This window comes from Cucurbita maxima, unplaced genomic scaffold (genome assembly GCF_002738345.1).
Source record: "Cucurbita maxima cultivar Rimu unplaced genomic scaffold, Cmax_1.0 Cma_Scf00031, whole genome shotgun sequence".
In the NCBI taxonomy this organism is placed as follows: Eukaryota; Viridiplantae; Streptophyta; class Magnoliopsida; order Cucurbitales; family Cucurbitaceae; genus Cucurbita; species Cucurbita maxima.
Genome location: NW_019272047.1, coordinates 2,259,765 through 2,281,372, shown reverse-complemented (window position 1 = coordinate 2,281,372; position 21,608 = coordinate 2,259,765). Strand labels below are relative to the sequence as shown.

General features: G+C 37.8%; 1 long non-coding RNA gene across 1 annotated transcript; it reads left to right on the top strand.

Moving 5' to 3' along the window:
- The first annotated feature begins 18,371 nt into the window (after nucleotides 1–18,371).
- On the top strand, nucleotides 18,372–21,339 carry LOC111466627. The gene is made up of 3 exons (XR_002714412.1): nucleotides 18,372–18,487; nucleotides 19,992–19,997; nucleotides 21,251–21,339. It is a non-coding gene; the product is annotated as an uncharacterized LOC111466627 (long non-coding RNA).
- Nucleotides 21,340–21,608: the final 269 nt, after the last annotated feature.

The following is a 21,608-nucleotide window of genomic DNA, read 5'->3' as shown; positions in this document are numbered from 1 at the left end:
TTTTTTTTTTTTTTTTTTTTTTTTTTTTTTTTTTTTTTTTTTTTTTTTTTTTTTTTTTTTTTGACAATGGAAGAAAACACGAAAGACAAAGTGTTAGGATTGCTCAACAACGCACACACTCAATCAAGATGAACACAAAAAACAGAAGAGAGAAAATTCAAGGAGGAATATTGGCTAAAGATTTTATTGATGACTTCAGGTATAACACGAGAGAATACAGAGAATGAAGAAAGTACATTTTGGAAGCACTGCCTAATCGTGTATATATTGAAGGGAATGAACTCTTCATCCACGTAGCAGAAGCATTGGGAACCGTTTTTATTTTTATTATGATTTAAAACAAAAGCAATAAGAGAGTAAAAGCTCACTTTTGTAGAAACTTCCAACCATGCAAAAGCTCTTCAACATTCCACGAGATCTTCCTTGTTATGACTCGAACACAAGTCCAGACTTGTGGGAGCCTCTTGAAAGAAAATCACTAAAGGATTGGAGAACAATAGTTTCTAGATTTCTCTAGAGAATTAATTTCATTCTCGAGAGAAAATAGGAGAAATTGATATGTTTTTGGCTAAACAGGAGGGTTCTATTTATAGGGAATTTTGGAAAATTTTTGCCACCTCGTACAAATCATATTTAGATATTAAAAGATATCCTAATATATATTTAATTAATTTGAATCTTATTTCAATTTCAAATTTCAAATATATTTTTATTTAATGTATTTACATTAATTGATTTAATATTTAATTCTATCAAATACAATAAATATATTTTTTCTTTTTAATATATCTAAAATATTAAATATTAATTTAATCCTTCAAATTAATATATTTTTCTCTTAATTTAAAAATTTTAATTAAATATATTTTTCTCTATTGATTTAATATATCTAATATATTAAATATTAATTTGACATTTCAAATTAAATTTATTTTCTCATTTATATTTAATATATATATTAAATATCAATCTGAACACTCCAAATTTTCTTTCAAATAAATCGAACCTTTTAACGTTATTATGAGCTAGCAAGAGACTTTATGGACCTACGGATCTTCAACAATATAAAATTAATTAATTAAACTCTTTAATTAATTAATTTTCATTCATGAAGTATAGGTCACTCCACTATAGACCTAGAGTTGCACTCTTATGCACGGTAGGATAAGTTATGTCCATTAATATAACCATTATAATCAAGTCAATTCTTCACGAATTGTTCATATTTATAGTTGGGTCAAAAGTCTATTTTACCCTTGTAATTACATCTTTCACCTTAAGTACCATAGATTCTCTCATGAATAATTTGTTTATAATCCAATCATAAACCAAACCCCTCTCGGACCAATGAAAGGGTGGGGCTCCATTATTCAAGTCTCGAAATCAGTATTTAAGAGATCAACTCATCTACTTTATTTATATGGGAAGGAGTGAATTCCATCTCATGATATTATGTTCTGAACTTCCTATTTGGTGAAGTCTCAAAAAATGGTAGGCATATTGAATCGGCTAAAGTCATTCTCACCATGTAAATTAAAGGACAAGCCTTCACAGACAGGAGTTCATAACTCACTCAGGATTAAGATTGAGTCGCATATGATCATCATGTGAAATATTAATTTTCTCAATTAACAGATTTATAAAGAGAGATTAAATATTTCTTAGTCCAGTCTTAAACAAACTCATTGTATAGGATACCCCCACTTACATGTCTTCACATGAACGATTTGGATCAAATCATTGGTAACGATTAAAAAGTGGGTTGTATCAATAGTGTTATCAGGATAAGACACCCAACCTTATCCATATACTATAGACTCATTACTTGAACACGATTCTCTTATATGTCAAACCACATACTGTTCAAGATTACATTAATAGCCTTGAATTTTCATATAATGGATAACAATAAAATTACAAATAAAATAATAAAATTAATGTTAAAAACTGAATAATTATGAGGCTTTACAACATAAATCCCAACAATCTCCCACTTGCACTAAAGACATGTATCTTAAAGCATACTCTACACCCAACATGTTCTCCCACTTGCCCTAGAGAAGATGAGACATGTCTCGTAATCCTAGACATTCTAGATGACTCTCAAACACTTTAGAGCGTAGAGAGCCATTTTATATAAATCAAAATAATTATCATTAAAAGTCATCTTGGTCACTACCACAATACTTTCTCTCAATATCATTTTTTATAGATGGATCTTTTATAATCTCCTTAATATTAATCTTTGTATCACTATCATCACAGTGAAAAGTGACAGACTAAATCACATATGAAACACCTTTCAAATGTTTAAGAAATTATTATAGTCATACAAGTCATTTTGATGCTTTAAAAGCAAAAAAGATTCCACTGGTATACCATACTTCGTATAATTGATCTTAACATAAATTTCTCTAAATTTATGTAACTAGTGTTTCGCTTAAAAATCAAATATTTAATTCTATACACAAAATAAAAAATTCTCATTATCCATCGGTACTATGAGAAAACTTTAATTTTTCACTTAATGGTCATACCATTAATTTAACTAATATAATCTAACGAACGGTATATTTAACCTTAATTCTCATGGGCCCATTAATTATCTCCCACCTGGGAAAGATACTTAATCATACTCTCAACATTTGAGGTTAGTTAGGATACTACTCCTCTAACTTCATATTTCAATGATCATTATCATTATTTGAAGTCTTGCATCAAATATTCGACAACAATCTTGTCAATAATATATATAGGATAAATTCATTAAATCATAAGTTACCAAACTTGCTATTCAAAAATCTATAGGATAAATTCATTTCAAAAATGAATTTGACTCATTTTAGCCCACCTTTTGCTTTTGATCTTTAATATAAAGCCAATAATAATATGTCTTTTAAATTTCTTTTCAATTCTAAATATTCATTTAACCTATCTCATATAAAAATGAATTAGAGAATAATAACAATAATAACAGTTGAAGCATCAAAAGAATGAATTTCCTATGCAGCTGTCAGTGAAAAAGCTCTTACGAAACTTTACAATTATATGGAGCATCAAAAGAATGAATTGAAGCAACAACGGTTAGTGAAAAAGCTCTGACGAAACTTTTCAGTTATATGGAGTATCAACTAAATCATAAATGGTCTTTATAGGAGAAGGAGTCTTTGTCTTTGATTTCCTCTCCCTGATAGTTGGTTTCGTCTTTCCTTCCTGTTTAGTCTCATGAATAAGGAGTGTTTACCGTCGAGTAAATGAATTGAATATGCTTTGTTTACAGTCGAACTTATTTATCCTTAGTCATCCTCCCTAGTAACTATTTTGAGGGTAATAAGATTTCAAATGGGTCATTTAACGACAATTTGAATTTTAGTAGAATTGAATCATCTCATAATTCTCCCCCTACGATGAGAGTTATCGAATTAATGATCAGGATCCATTTGACTCTCAAGCGAAATTAAGCGTCAATCTCACCTTATTAAAGGTGTACGTCCTATTTGAACTTTGTCATACAAATATGTTTTTCTTTAGGAGTACCCTACACTTACGCCTCCATAATCCCAAAAGTTCTCTCATAGACAATTTTGAAGGCAATCGTGTTCACTATGCAATACCTAATGCATATCCTAACCAGAGTTCAATAATAGTGTATAATTTTTTTTTTTAATACGTGACTATATCTAATATAGTCTTGTTTGTTTCCTTATGCTTAGAGTTGGAAACCAATTTCACTTTCTATCAACTAATTTTAGTCCACAATGTTCTCGTACTATTCATTACGATCGGATCATAATGTCTTGATAGATTTATCAAAATGGATTTCAATTTAGTCTCATTTTTCTTGAATTTTTCCTAAAAAAAAAAAAAAAAAAGTTACATTTGGTAAGGATACTTGTATATATAAATAGTCATCAATCCAATTAACAAAATATTTATAATATTCTTTGACTTTTGCATTCATCAGACCACTTGAAGCCCAAAAAGCTTTTTGGTCTTGTAGCCTTATACAATAAAAGCCCAATTATTATCGAGCAGAAAAGCGAGATCTATAGACATATAAAGTAATTAACTCCGACGTTTAGAGAATTATATTTATAACATTTTTTACTTAACGACATCTCAATGTCTCCCACTGCACCAACTGAGATTGATTTCCTAGTGTCAACATGTATAATATTCTACATTATCAAGTATTTTCCAAGAATTACCTATCTAAGTGTAATGAAAAACAAATCTAGATAGTAGATCTTATATCAACTATCACGTGGTGTCACCTAGTCTCCACCAAAAATCCTGTAAATCAAGTTTACTTTCTTTTAGATTTTTCTTTTCAGTAATTTTGAAAATTTCTCTCACTATAACGGGCTAATCACGAACTATTTCCTATCAACCAAACATTATACGAGAATAACTCTTATTCCTATAATATTTAGTTACTATTAGTTCGGTCAAAAACATCATTAACAACCTTAATGATCTCTTCATAAATGTAACCCATCATTTTAGATCTTGAAATTATATCCCAACAAGTGCTAGGGTAGGTCAAGTATTGGAAATAAAATTACTATCTCATCCTTCTCAAGAGTTCACCCTGATATTGACCCATGCAAACACCTTTCGTAGGGGAGCAGTTCAAAAGCTGCCACGAGGCCCCACATAGATCTCACGTTATGAACCAATGATGGAGACTATAGGATATGATGACACATTTCCGTTTTTTCATTTACTATAAATACTTCTCAAGATATTCACCTTGATATTGACTCATGCAAACCTCTACGTAGGGGGACGGTCCAAAAGCCGCCACGAAGCCCTGCATGAATCTCACGGTGTGAATCAATAATAGAGAACGTAAGATATCCTGACATGTGTCAATATCTTGACAGATGTCCTTCTCCCATTAAATATTTTGAAATAGAGTTTATATTATCCAGACAAATTAGGCTAATCTCGTTTATCTAAGTTTCCAATCTACCCTTTCATAACTGGTTGGATTGTTTTTAAGGTTAATTACAATGTTTTTAAACTATTAAAAAAAAAAAAAAAAAACTTTGCGGACAAGATCGACATATATTTGCGTAAAATATTTTAGAAAATGTGAGTGAGAAAATACTTTGAATCTTTTTTTAAAGAAAGTAATGTTATAAGCTATAGGTGAGTAGGCAACTAACGTCAACGATAGCATATAACTCTGGTATGAAGAATTGACAACTAGTCATCGGAAAACATAGATGACTTTATATAGCCTCAAAATTAAAACACTTAACCTTCCATGAGACATTTTGAGAATTAATAACTTTCATATTTTATGACCATAACTAACCGCTACATATACTTTATGATCATAATTAGTCACTATGATAAGTCTTAAAATAAAGTGAGAAACATATCAACTCTAAATTATCATACCCCAAAATTTGTAACCATCTAAATATAAATGAACTTATTTTTTAATGTTAAAATGGTTGTCATTTAGTAGTGAGAATTCTATGTTTTGGCCATGGAGACTAATTGAATAAAATTTCGAAGGATTGGAGAAGAATCAAGCTTAATTTATTTTTAGATGTTTACAAATTTTTGGCGTATGATAATTTAGAGTTACTGTATTTCTTTAATGTATTTTAAGACTTATTGACTAATTATGATCATAAAATATAAAAATTAACTCTTGAAATGCCTCCTGAGTTACACCCATAATCCATAGGTCCTAGGATCCAAATCTCGCTCTGATACCAATTGAAGGAAATAATGAAAATAACGAGGGATTGGAGGAAGGAGAGTTTTAAGATTTATTTTTTATTTTTAAAGAAAGTCCCCTTGCTAGCTCACACTAAACGACTTTAGTAACATCGGCTTACGAGAATTAGATAAGTGGTTCCACTATATGCTTCGTTGGACGAATTGTATTATGTATGATGACGCTTGTCCCATGGCCCCTACATATGTCATATGTCATGTTATGCTATGCTATGTTTGTGTGTCACGTGCATTCAAATACTTCTTCATTATGATGAGTATAGAGACATACATTACGACTTATGATTTAAGACATTTATATTTGCCAAGATGTTCATATTTGTATGTTACATGCATCGAAATACTTCTCCATTATGATGAATATGGAGGCATACATTACGACTTATGATTTAAGACATTTATATTCGCCATGATGTCCATATTTGTGTGTCACGTGTATCGAGATACTTCTTCATTATAATGAGTATGAAGACGTACATTACGACGGATGATTTCAGACATTTATGTTTGCCATGATGTCCATGTTTGTGTGTCACGTGCATCGGGATACTTCTCCATTATGATGAGTATGAAGGCGTACATTATGACTTATGATTTAAGACATTTATATTCGCCATGATATCCATATTTGTGTGTTACGTGCATCGAGATACTTCTTCATTATGATTTGTATGGAGACGTACATTACGACTGATGATTTAAGACATTTATGTTTGCTATGATGTCCATGTTTGTGTGTCATGTGCATCGAGATACTTCTCTATTATGATGAGTATGAAGGCATAGATTACGACTTATGATTTAAGACATTTATGTTCGCTATGATGTTACACAGACTCTTTCCCTTCATGGTGTATTATGTATGATGGCGCGTGCCTCGTGGCCCCTGCACCTATAATATGTTATGTCATCTTATGCCATGTTTGTGTGTAGCGTGCATCGTGATTCTTCTCCATTATGATGAGTATGGAGGCATATATTACGGCTTATGATTTAAGACATTTATGTTCACCATGATGTTATGAAGGCTCTTTCCCTTCGTGGTGTTTGACAACAACCCGTTAGCTAGTGCTAACCCCACGAGCCAAGTCTAGAGAGTGCACAAGCCTAGCTAGTGGGCCCATACTCACATTACAACTTATGATTTAAGACATTTATGTTCGCCATGTTGTTTTGTGGGCTGATATTTTATTCTATGATAAGCTATGCCATGTTTGTGCGTCACGTGCATTAGGATACGATATTATGATGAGTACAGAGACATACATTATGACTAAGACATTTATGTTTGCCACGATGTTATGCAAAGCTCTTTCCCTTCGTGATGTTCGACAATAGCCTATTAACTAGTGCTAGCCCCACGAGCCAGGCAAGAGAGTGTGAAAGCCCACCTAATGGGCCCATGCTCACATTCAGCTCAAATTTAAAAATTGCCTCAGTCCATGATATGATGTTTAAAAGGATAAGTCCCACTCTGTTACCTGTGTTTGCCTTTTGGGACCAAATAATTGAGTTACTTATTAAGTAAAACATCTCAATTGCAAAATTATCTTTCATTTGTCCATTCAATTGAACTTTCAACTTTTATTATTTGACCACCTGTCTATGTCAAAAGCACTTGAATGAGTGTCTCCAATCTTTTAGAAGAACAATAAGATTTTCCATGAAAAACTTAACGAACTTGTAATGGTCTAAATACGTGTTTTCTTACCTTTCTTGTCTGAAAATACTCTACTTTCAACGAAAATTTACTAAGTTTCTAGACAAATTTCTCTAAATTTCCTAAATAGATTCTAGAATAAGAGAAAAGGTAAGCACCATCGAAATTTCTTTTCCATTTTCGCAATTAGCTCTAGTGGGAAGGCTTTCATAACGAATCGTCTAAATTTCTTCCCATGAATAGATGAGTTGATTGGAACAAAAATCACTAAACCATCAACTAACGAGGGATAACTTGATTTTGGCTCATCATCATAAAGAAAAACTTGATTGAGTGATTTTCTTTCGAATTGACGTCCCCAGACTCTTAAATCCTCTGAATCAAACCCTCGAGAAATTGAGCAAAAAAGAAGAAAAAAAATGCTGTGTATCAATGAATTTTGTGAAACAAATCTATCGGGAAGTTGAGTTTTATAATCTTTTTTTCTAGTAAGCTTTCTCTCTTGAGTTATTCATTCAAAATCCTCCAACCTACGAGTTTAAGCTCACCCAAATTAAGCTCACCCAAGTCACAGCAAAGTTAACCTTTTCCAACTCATTGTATATCACTTCCACTAAGTTAACCTCCAATTCCCTATCATGCCATCCCCTCCAAATAACTATCAAAATTTCTTCTGCAAGTCATTGTGTTGTTCACTTTCAAGTCACATCAATTTGGCCTCCTCTCATAAGTCGACTATCATATCTTCTTCCATATTGTAGTCATATTGTTACTATCAAGTATTGTCATGTTGTCTCCAGGAAGTCACCTCTAAGCTTTCTACTCAAAGTTACTATATACACCTCCTCTAATTCATAGTCATGTCCCTCCCCTAAGTATCCTCCAAGTAATCGACATGTCACATCCTCTTAGTCACCTTCGTACTAATTAAAGTCCTCCTAGTCATGTCCCTCCCCTAAGTATCCTCCAGGTAAAACTTGGGACTTGCTAGCTGGACCCTAAAGACGAGATTAACATTGTTATTAAATGATGGACTAAATATCAAAGTAGATGTAGTAGTTTAGTGGTGAGGATCCAAGTTGTGGTCCTAGAGACCTAGGCTTGAATCCCAACAATTGAAAGTGAAATTTATTTATTGCAATGGTTTCTTAAAAATTACACATGTCAATGAGTTATGAGATAATATGATCATGTTACTATGTATGAAATGATAAGGGATCTACTAGTTACTAGTTTAAGCTTTTTAAAGTGGAGACACTTAGAATTTGTTGGTGTCATGAACTGTCAAGAGAAGATCAATGTAGGTATTAAATGACTAGTTGATAGATGAGCCATTTGGGGCTAGCTTACGATGAATGATGGTCTAAAAATGGGGCTAGCTTACGATGAATGATGGTCTAAAAATCAAAGTGGCTGTAGTTTACTGGTGAGAATTCCATGTTGTGGTCGTGTAGACATGGTCTTGAATCCCAGCAGCCATATTTATTTTTCTTTATTCTTTAATCGTGGACCGAGCCTTGGGTGAGTATTAAAATGACAAGAGTTTTGTTGTGAGAACCACATTTTTTTTTTCTAATGGTCAATAACATTCACATAAATTTTACTCTAGGATCCGACACAAAACATTTCTCCTTAGCTTTTAGCTACAAATCAGCCATATTAATATAACTCAAAAGCAAAAAAATACAAACAATAGATCTCAAGTACGACATTCATAATGATGTACTTTGGTCCTTGTTCCACCTCAAGTAGAGTTCACAATCCACCCAACCCTCTGAAAAATGTCAATGATGTTGGGATTTATGCCCTAAAGCATTGTAATAAATTATTTAGTTTTTAACAATAATTTATATTATTTATTTGTAATTTAATTGTTATCCATTGTATGAAAATCCAAGGTTATTAATGTAATCTTGAACAATATATGGTTGACATACAAGAGGATTGTGTTCAAGTAATAACCTAAATAGTCTATAGTATATGGATAAGGTGGATGCCTTATCCTGGTAACACTATTTGATACGGCCCACTTTGTAATCGTTACACATGATTTGATTCAAATCATTCATGTGGAGACATGTAAGTGGGGGTATCCTATACAATCTGTTTGTATAAGACTGGACCAAGAAATATTTAATCTCTCTTTATAAATCCGTTAATTAAGAAGATTAATATTTCACATGATGATCATATGCGACTTGATCTTAATCCTGAGTGAGTTATGAACTCCTGCGTGTGAAGGCTTGTCCTTTAATTTACATGGGTGAGAATGACTCTGTTACCCGATTCAATATGCTTACTATTTTGGGGACTTGACCAAATAGCGAGTTGGGAACATAATATCATGAGATGGAATTCACTTCTTTCCATAGAAGGAAAGTAGATGAGTTGTTCTCTTGTACTGATTTCAAGACTTGAACAATGGGGCACCACCCTTTTATTGGCCGGAGAGGAACTTGGCTTATGATTGGATCATAGACAAATTGTTCATTAGAGAATGTGTGGTACTTAAGGTGAAAGATGTAATTACAGGGGTAAAACAGACTTTTGACCCAACTATAAATATGAACAACTCGTGAAGGATTGACTTGCTTGTAATGGTTATATCAATGGACATAACTTGTCCTACAATGCATAAGAGTGCAACTCTAAGCCTAGAGTGGAGTGACCTATAGTTAATGAATGAAAATTGATTAATTAAAGAGTTTAATTAATTAATTTTGTATCATTGTAGCTTATAATCTATAGGTTCATAAGGTCCCCTTGGTAGCTCAGAGTATCACTTAAAAGTTAATTTATTTGAAAGAAAAAAATTTGAAGGGTTCAAATTGATATTTAATATATCTAATATATTAAATATAAAGGAGAAAATAAATTTAATTTGAAAGGCCAAATTAATGTTTAATATATTAAATATATTAAATAAATAGAAAAAATATATTTAATTTGAAAGTTCAAATTAATATTTAATATATTTGATAAATTAGTGTTAAAAACTAAATAATTAATTTCGAGACTTAGGGCATAAATCCAACCATCTACCACTTGCACTAAAACTTGTTAGACATGTGTCCTAGGGCAAACTCTATACCCAACAAATGAGTTATTAGATGATCCGATCATGTCTAGTTGCTATGTAGGAAATGATAAAGGGTTTATTAGTTTTTATGCTTAACTTTAAACTGTCAAGATGATCTCTCACATCATGAACAAAATGATGTGGAGACAATAAGAAGTTTGCTTGTTTATTCTTAATCATTAACAATCAAGACTAGATCAATGTTGGTAAAAAAATGATGAGCTGATAGGTGAGCCCCAAAAGACTAGATTTTGATACATGATTGGCTAAATATCAAACTCGTTGCAATTTAGTGGTGACAATTTCACGTTGATCTAGGCTTGATTCTCATTAGTCACATTTGTTTTTTAATCCTAAAAACTATTAGTTTTACTTATTTTTTTATTTTCGAATTAGATATGTTCTTAAAAATAACACAAACAATTTGAAAGTGAAATCGAGTTTGTTGAAGTAATTACCCCAAATTTGTAACGATCTAAGAATAAATGAAACTTGATTCTTGTTTAATGTGACATAAGTTGCAACAACTTGTGATAATTTGAACATCATCTTCATAAAATCTTCTTTGACTTGTAAATTGCATGATTGATGTCTTGGTTCATATAAGGAGTTCTCTTTACAACTCCTAAGACAAGTAAATTTGTCGAATTGACGACCTTCCTCTTTCCTATCTCTCGATGTCATGACCTAATATTTTACTATGAGCCATGACTCACAATGACAACGTGAATGCAAAGAAAATAGTTGAAAATTTATAAGGGCGAAATCATTTATTCCAAGTAAAGATTATTGTAATACCAAGGTTCAAACAAACAAAAGTTTTAGGAACAAAAATATGAAAATCTTAATGCAAAAGAAAAGACTAGACTGATGCCCCGAGACATGCATTCCTCTGTGAGAATCCACCTCTCTGATCACACCCTACCTCGACCAAACGCCTCACGTACCTAAAAAAAGGATATAGCAGGAATGAGTATAAAATTATACCTAGTAAGCCACCTACTTGTTGGCTCTCATTGCATCCTAAACTTAACAGATAAACATGGACTTCTCATTGGTTCTTGGACGTCTTGTTCTAATCTTAGGTCCTTAGGGCTTGCCCCTGGAGACTTCAATGGTTCTTCGTCCTTTCATTTAGTACTTAAGAGTTCCTTATGCTAAGCTGAAATGACCGATATCTCTCTATGAGATGCTACCTCTGCATGGCTAACTGAGATTACATGGTGTCTTGCCTAGGGGTGTGCTAAGTATCACGGTCATGCTCGTCCAGGGCGTGTTGCCCATGGCCGCATGCCCATGGCAAGCCAAACCCTTGTCATGTCTTTTCATTCTAGTGTTTTTACTTTTGTAGTTTTAGGGCGTATGACGCCTAAAAAATATCATGTCTAGGTCTGCCACACATGAAATGCCTCAGAATGTACTATAGGGGAATATGACTAGTTGTCAACTTCTCCCTACCCAAGGTTATATATGCTAAGTCGTTGTTATCTCTCTCTTGCTTGCTTATATAACGTCTCTTTCAAAAATCTCTCTTTCTAAAATCTCTCTCTACCCTCGTTTTCTAAAACCTTCTTTCAAAACCGAGGCTAGAGGCTCGATCATACGTCGCTTGACCGTAGGCGATGCAAGAACAAATTGACTTAGCTCACTTGTCGTTGGAAAGTGAGTGCCGCACAATCGCTAGTCCGCTGCCTTTAAAAGTGTGATTGTGTCAAGTGGTATCAGAGCTTTGTTAGCTCCGTGACACAGTAAAGACCGAAACCATGTCGGCGACAAAGTCGACACCCAAAACACAAGCCGACCGGCTTACGCTAATAGAGGAGGAAATGTTGTTCCTTAAAGAAGTCCCTGACACCCTCCGCTTCCTGGAAGCACGGGTGACCGAATTGAGTGAGAAAGTCGTAGAAATTGACGCAATGGGCAACCGTCTGGATGGGTTGCCAATCGCAGAATTGATGTTTCGAGTGACCTCGCTTGAAGAAAGAGTTGCTCCTACGAGCAACCCAAAACCGTCTGGTAATCCGGATAGCTCTGCCGCGCACAAGGAAGGACGTGGCGAAGAGTTCGACGTGCTACAAAAACAATGATGAGCTTGTTCAATGGATTAGCTGATGAATTCAGAACAACAATCGACGACATCCAAGAAAGGATGGCCTCCATGGGCACTCGAATTGAAGTGACCATGAAAGCCGTGGAGAACATCACGGCTGGGCAAACTAATACAGGGTCCAACAAACTAAGATTCCCAGATCCTAGAGCCCTTAAAGGGAATTGGGACGCCAAAGAGTTGGAAAACTTCATCTTTGATGTCGAACAGTACTTCAAAGCTACAACGGCTTGTACTGACGACAAGAAGGTGACCGTAGCCTCGATGTATCTCATAGACAACGCCAAACTGTGGTGGTGTATGAAGGTGCAAGACATCGAGGATGAATTGTGCACCATTGACTCGTGGGAGGACCTTAAGAAAGAGTTGAGGGACTAGTTCCTCCCCGAAAACGCAGGACATATAGCAATGGAAAAACTAGTAGCCCTGAAACACACTGGAGGCATACGAGACTATGTTAGACAGTTCTCAACCCTGATGCTAGATATCAGGGGCACATTAGAGAAGGACAAGGTGTTCTTCTTTATAAATGGGTTACAGCCGTGGGCCAAAACAAAACTACACGAGAACAAGGTCCAAACCTTAGCTGCTGCAATGGCCTGTGTCGAGAGACTCCTAGACTATGGGAATGAAGCGGGATCCCAAAGAAGAATGACACCAGCCCCAAACACTGGGGGCAAGACATACAAACCACTAGGTCATCGAAATGGAAGCCCCAGTAGGCCGAACGGAGATAACGACAGACCAAGCGGATGGACGGATAGACCTCCTCAGAACAACCAAGCGGGGACATCTCGAGGACCTTACCATCAAAGGAACCACCCGACGATGCCTTTACAATGCATGCTGTGTAAAGGTCCCCACAAAGTATCTTACTGTCCTCATCGGGCCTCTCTCACTGCACTCCAAGTGTCCATTCAAGAGAGCAACGACGCAAGGTTGAGACTATGCTTGACAAGAAGGAAGATCAAGACAATCCCCCAAATGGGCGCGCTTAAATTCTTCAGCCCTCCAACGGAAGGTCGAACCGAAGGAGATAGTAGAGAAAGGGCTCATGTTCATAGATGCGACAATAAATTCTCAACCGAGCAGGAGCACTTTGATAGATTCAGGAGCGACCCACAACTTCATCGCCGATCAAGAAGCCCGAAGATTAGGACTCACTATAGGAAAGGACCTGGGGAAAATGAAAGCTGTCAACTCTGAGGCCTTGCCTATTGTGGGAGTTTCCAAAAGAGTCCTCTTCAAAATAAGGGATTGGACAGGAGAGCTAGATCTTGTCGTAGCTCGCATGGACGACTTTGACGTGGTACTTGGGATGGAGTTTCTCCTAGAACACAAAGTTACCCCAATGCCGCTGGCAAAATGCTTAATGATCACCGACCGCAACCCCACAGTAATACCTGCAAGCATCAAGCAACCAGGTAATCTTCGAATGATCTCGGCCATACAATTGAAAAGGGGACTCGCACGAGAGGAACCTACATTTATGGCCATACCATTGATGGAAGTAGCGACCACCGAAGAAACTGTCCCAAATGAAATCAATGAGGTACTAAACAGCTATGCTGACATAATGCCAGAGAGCTTACCCCAAACATTACCACCTCGTCGAGGCATTGATCACGAAATCGAACTCATCCCTGGGGTTAAACCGCCAGTGAAGAACACATACCGGATGGCTTTGCCCGAGCTAGCCGAATTAAGGAAACAACCGGATGAGTTGCTAAAGGTGGGATTCATCCGCCCGGCAAAGGCACCCTATGGAGCCCCCGTACTGTTCCAGAAGAAGAAGGATGGGACGTTGCGTCTGTGCATAGACTATAGAGCCTTAAACAAGGTGACGGTACGCAACAAATATCCACTGCCGATAATATCCGACTTGTTCGACCAACTTCACGGGGCCAAGTACTTCACGAAGTTGGACTTACGATCAGGGTATTACCAAGTACGTATTGCCGAAGGGGACGAGCCCAAGACGACGTGTGTAACAAGATATGGGGCCTTCGAATTCCTAGTAATGCCCTTTGGCTTGACAAACGCTCCAGCTACTTTCTGCACGCTGATGAACCAAGTTTTCTACGAATACTTGGATCAGTTTGTCATAGTATACCTCGACGACATAGTGGTTTACAGCACAACCCTAGAGGAACACAAAGTGCACTTGAAGCTGGTGTTCGACAAGCTACGACAAAACCAACTGTATGTCAAGAAAGAGAAATGTGCATTTGCACAAACATGCATCAACTTCCTTGGACATGTCGTCAAATGTGGACAGATTAGTATGGATAGCGATAAGATAAAAGCTATCCAAGAATGGAAGGTTCCTACTTCCGTATCCGATGTGCGGTCCTTCTTAGGATTAGCCAACTACTATAGGCGGTTCGTCGAAGGGTTTTCACGACGAGCTGCCCCATTGACAGAGCTGTTGAAGAAAGACCACCCTTGGTCGTGGTCAAATGATTGTCAAATGGCCTTTGAAGATCTGAAAACAACCATGATGAGGGGTCCTGTCCTCGGATTGCTAGATGTTACAAAGCCATTTGAAATAGAAACAGATGCTTTCGACTTTGCCCTAGGTGGGGTTTTTATTCAGGAAGGCCACCCCATCGCTTACGAATGTCGAAAGCTCAATGACGCCGAACGTAGATACACTGTCTCCGAGAAAGAAATGCTGACAGTAGTTCATTGCCTTCGAGTCTGGAGACAGTAGCTCTTGGGATCAAGATTTGTAGTGAAGACGGATAACAGCGCCATTTGCCACTTCTTTGATCAACCAAAATTGACGGCAAAACAAGTCTGGTGGCAGGAGTCGTTGGCCGAATTCGACTTCAAGTTCGAACACAAAGCAGGAAAGAGTAATCAAGCAGCCGACGCACTGAGTCGGAAGGGCGAACATGTGGCCCTATGCATGTTAGCCCATATTCACTCAAGTAAGATCAATGGATCGATGCGCGACATCATTAAGGAACATTTACATAAAGACCCATCAGCCAAAGCCGTCGTCGAACTAGCTAAAGCTGGGAAAACACGACAGTTTTGGGTTGAGGGAGACCTTCCGATGACAAAAGGAAACAGATTGTATGTCCCAAGAATAGGAGAACTGAGGAAGAAGCTCATTCAAGAATGTCATGATACCTTATGGGCCGGATACCCTGGGTGGCAAAGAACATACGCCCTAATAAAAAAAGGGGTACTTTTGGCCAAACATGTGAGACGACATCATGCAATACACCAAGACGTGCCTCATCTGTCAACAGGACAAAGTCGAGAAAGCCAAAGTCTCAGGACTCTTGGAACCTCTACCTGTGCCGACAAGACCCTGGGAAAGTGTATCTTTGGACTTCATAACACACCTCCCAAAAGTAGGGGAATATGACGCTATCTTGGTTATCGTAGACCGATTCTCAAAATATGCGACGTTCATCCTCACTCCCAAATCATGCTCGGCCGAACTCACAGCTCAACTATTTTTCAAACACATTGTAAAGTTATGGGGCATTCTGTCGAGCATCATCAGTGATGGCAGATTCATTGGGACATTCTGGACCGAGTTATTCGCCTTCTTGGGAACAACCTTAAACATCTCCTCGAGTTACGACCCCCAAACCGATGGACAGACAGAACGGTTCAATTGCTTGCTTGAAGAATACTTACGTCACTTCGTCGACGCTCGCCAGAAGAACTGGATACAACTATTAGATGTCGCCCAATTTTGCTTCAATTGTCAAACCAGCTCGTCTACGGGAAAGAGTCCCTTTGAAATTGTAAGTGGACGACAACCGGCGTTACCCCATATTATTGATCATCCTTATGCAGGAAAAAACCCTCAAGCTCACAACTTCACAAGAGAATGGAAGCAGACAACAGATATAGCCCGAGCATATTTAGAGAAGACTTCTAAGCATATGAAAAAGTGGGCAGACAAGAAGCGTCACCCCCTTCAATTCCGAGCAGGAGATCAAGTCCTCATCAAGCTGAAACCAGAACAGATCAGATTTCGCAGCCGAAAGGACCAGAGACTAGTTCGAAAATATGAAGGCCCAGTTGAAGTCCTTAAAAAGATCGGGACTACCTCCTACCGAGTTGCACTACCCGCATGGATGAAAATCCACCCATAATTCATGTGAGCAACTTGAAGCCATACCACCCTGACCCAGACGACGACCAACGAAATACAATCACAAGACCGAGCGTCGATCTAAGGCAAAAAAGAACAAAAGAAGTAGAGGAGATCCTCGCCGATAGGGTTAGGAAGATAGGAAGACCTATACGGACGATTCATGAATTCCTTGTCAAATGGAAGAATCTCCCTACAGAGGAAACCAGCTGGGAACGCGCCGAAGATCTAAACTCCGCCGATACTAGTATATGGCATCAAACGTTACAACTCATACATCATAAATTGTAACTCATACAAGTTCTAGCATATCTATTGTAAGGTCACTTACATAGTTGGCCTTGGCCGAAATATTCCCTAATTAACTAAACGTAAGCTCTCATTTCTTGAGAGTTGCTCCAAACGTTCTCGGAGTTTGTTTCCTATCACATCGTTCGCCACCTTCCGTTAGTATTTTACGATTAAATTAACATTTAATTAGGAAACAGGAAATACGACCGCAAAATGGCCTCAATTACTTTAATTGGGGCCAAAAATAGGTTCGGGAGGATCAAAATGGTGGAAACCGAACCAAAATTGGAGAAGCCGAACCGAGGGGGTGACTGTGCCACTGGGTGCCACATGGCAGCAGCACGACGCACCACGTAGTGCAGGTGCCGTTGGGTCAAGGCCGGTTCAGGTTGGCTCATGGTTCATTTGTTGTAGGCGTGGGTTGGTAGGCTTCGATTTGCGGGCTGGGCTGCAGGCTAATGGATCAAAAGTGTTTTGGGCGGAAAGGGTCTTGAGCCTCGGGTTCGCGGGCTGGACCGCATGTCTAGTCTCAAGTTGCAGCCGGGTTCGCGGTTGGGGTTGCAGAGTGGGCGAGGGTCGCAGATTCTCGGATTTTAGGCCGAGGGGAATTGGACCACTGTAGGTGAGCTCAGCTGAAGATGGGTATTGGGTCGAGATTGAACAGGCTGGACCGAGACTAACGGGCTGAACCGACCCGGATCCGATGTTTCCTTTTTCCTTACCCGATTCCTGCATTTTTGGACGAACTTTCTCTCTCCTTCCCGCGACGTTTTCCGACGTCTTTTCTCCAATTTTTCTCTCCCTATTTGTCTGTCAACTTCTCCTCCTCACACTTCAGAATTTTGTATTGCAGTTTGTAAGTTCCCTCACCCGAATGGCCTTCGCATTCAGTTTGGTGTTTTTCTAAGGTCCTCAAGGTTTGGAGGGTCATGGGGAAGATCTGGCGTGTCGTAGAGCGTGGATGAGAATCAACTTGGCGTTGCCCGAGAACTCCAGCGCCTCCTCGGAATTCTCGGGCTCTACCGACAGACTATCCACATAATTCTTTTATCCTCAAGAGGGGCAAAAAGGAGCACTTCGCATGTTGTCACTCACCTATATTATGCAAGAAGGCTCCCCACAAATGATTACAGACGCGACTGTGGGAAGGACTGCTCACACTCTCTCTATGACACTGCCAAAATCTTGTTGGCTCAAGAAGGAACCAGGTCGGTCACAGTTGAAACCAGTTGCAGTTTGGGAAGGCACATTCAAATATATCACTAGCCCAATAGAGTCAAGCCCAATAATTGTACGAGGCCATTATATATTTATTTTAGTAGAGATTTTAAGAATGATACCTGTAGATTTTAGGAGAAAGATTCCAATTTGTTAGGTTTAGATTTAGATTTGTTAGGTCTAGATTGTATAGGCCTCTAGTATAAATACCCGTCGAGGGTTCTACCTAGGTTATTCATCCAAGAAACCCAAAAAGTATTCTACACAGTATCTTGTATTCTCTTTTCGATTGGTCTTAATAAAGAGTGCGAGTGTTTCCCACAGAGAGTTGTGTTCAACAATTGGTATCAGAGCAAGGTTAGTGTATGTTATCTGATCTCTTGAAATTCTTAGTATGCTCTTTGGTTGCAGCTCTATCTGATCTTCCACATCAAAAACGATTTCTTCAGATTAGTAGTAAGTGAGCTTCTTTTGTGTCGTGAGTAGTCTGTGACTCTGCAAGTCTTGTGTCGAAAGAGCTTGTTTGGTATTACTGAGGTATAGCCAACACGATGGGTGATTTCCAAATTGTTGAAGGAATCAAGAAACTCAACAACAACTACAACATGTGGGCAACATGCATGATGTCCTATTTACAAGGACAGAATCTTTGGCAGATCGTTGGCGGGTGTGAAACTACGCTGCCAGAGGAGGATTCTAACGGCGCCTTGCGCAAATGGAGAATCAAAGTAGGCAAAGCAATGTTTTCCTTGAAGACCACAATCGAAGAAGAGATATTTAGAACATATTTGGGATGACAAGACACCGAAAGAAGCATGTGACACATTTGTGATGTTCTCAAAGAAGAACGATACGAGGCTACAACTTCTGAAGAATGAGTTGTTGTCAATTTCACAACGTGACATAACGATTGCTCAGTACTTCCACAAGGTCAAATCGATCTGTCGGAGATTACTGAACTAGACCCGAAGTATGCCATTGTAAAATCTCGAATGAAGAGGATTATAATCCACGGATTGCGACCGGAATATAGAAGCTTTATTACTGTTGTACAAGGATGGCCTACTCAACCATCACTTGTAGAGTTCGAAAATTTGTTAGCCATCAAAGAAGCCATGGCTAAACAAATGGGAGGCATCACATTGAAGGGTGAAGAAGAAGCACTCTACACAAGTGAAAGTCGGAGCAATAATAGACCGTCTACCAAACGTGGATACAATGGTGACAAAAGAAGAAGCCACCAAGGAACTACAAAATGACAACATGAGTTTCAAAGAAAAGAGATTTGAAGGTATTTGCTATAATGGCGGGAAAAAGGGCCACATGTCTAGAGATTGTTGGTCCAGGAAAAAGTATTGAAACCAATGTGGCAATATCCAAAAAGAAGATAGAGGAATGGGATGCAGAGGTACTATGTCCAATAGTAGAAGACGAGCTAGCACTCATGACAATGATGGAAGAGCATATTGATTACGAGGATGACTGGATCAGTGATTCAGGATGCTTAAACCACATGATTGACGATCAAAGCGGTGCAATGGAAGAGGGGTGGCTCTTAGAGAAGGAAGTATTACCAGACCTTGAGCAAACAGAAGAAATTCTTCTACAGAACACGGGGGAGCAAACTGAAGAAATTCTTCTACAGAACACAGGGGAGCAAACTGAAGAGATTCTTCCACAGAAGACGGGGGAGAAAATTGTACACATTTGCTTAAGTGCTGATGTGCCTGAAGATTTAAGTGACACTAGTGTTGGTGAGCAAGAAGTGACTCAACCAAGTGAGTCTAGTGAAAATGAAATGACACCTGAACAACTTAGACATTCAGAAATAATCCTAAAGGCAAATCCAGAGTATGCCAACGCAGTAGAAGACGAAGTCAATGAGCCGGAGACATATGAAGAAGCATCACAAAACTCGGTTTGGCAGAAAGCGATGGAGGAAGAAATTATAGCCCTGGAGCAGAATCAAACTTGGAACTAGTGTCAAGACTAGGAGATGTTAAACCCATCTCTTGCAAGTGGGTCTACAAAATAAAGCGTCGACCGAATGGATCAATCGAGAGATACAAGGCTCGACTCGTGGCTCGAGGATTTCCTCAAGAATATGAACTAGACTATGATGAAACATTTAGTCCAGTGGCAAAGATCATTATCGTACAAGTTCCTCCAGTACTTACGGTAAATAAAGATTGAAAATTATGACAGATTTATGTGAATAATGTTTTCTTGCATTGAGAGTTAAACAGAGAGTTCTACATGGACCAACCGAAGAAATTCGAAAATGCAGTTGGAGTCATTGATCAATATATGCAAAATCCGAAGAAGCCTCATTTGGATGCAGCTCGACGAACCTTGAGATGTGTCAAAGGAGACCACGATACCCGAAGATCAATCGTTGGGTATGTGTTCAATTTTTTGGTGTAACAAAAGACAACCAACAATATCATTGTCAACTAAAGAAGCAGAGTACAGAGCAGCAGCTGGAGCAGCTCAGAAAAAATACATGGTTAAAGCTTTTGATCGAAGATTGACACTAGAAAATTGAGTATCCAATACCACTTGCAACAATCAATATGCGATTCGCTTGGCAGAAAATTCGGTGTTTTATACTAGAACAAAGCATGTGGAGGTACACTACCATTTCATTAGAGAGAAAGTCTTGAAGGAAGAAATCGAGATGTAGCAGATCAAGACAGATGACCAAGTGGCAGATTTGCTTACAAAAGGGTTGAATACTGACAAACATGAGAGTTTTTGTTGTTAGCTCAACATGGTGCAGCGAATGAGGACTAGTGCTGAGGGGGAGTATTGAAATATCATCACTAGCCCAATAGAGTCAAGTCCAATAATTGTACGAGCCCATTGTATATTTATTTTAGTAGAGATTTTAGAAAAGATACCTACAGATTTTAGGAGGAAGAGATCTAGATATTTTAGGAAAAAGATTCAGATTTGTTAGGTAGATTGTGTAGGCTCTATGATACCCCTCTAGGGCCCTACCTAGGTTATTCATCCAAGAAATCCAAAAAGTATTCTACACAGTGTCTTATATTCTCTTCTCGATTGGTCTTAATAAAGAGTGCGAGTGTTTCCCACAGAGAGTTGTGTTCAACAAGGCATTGGTCTTGGATCACAGATTGGGTCACGGGTCGAGTCACCCTCTACAGTCACGATATGTGATAAATTGCTATGTGTAGTTAGTGACGGTTTCTTCAACGTACAAGTTTAATCTATGATGTTTAAAATTTTGTTTTAGTTGGATTAATTTGTTAGGCTTCGCTAATATGTTTGTTGTAATAGCCTAAGTCTACCGCTAGTAAATATTGTCTGTTTTGGCCGGTTACTTATCGCGTCAATCTCACGTTTTAAAACGCAT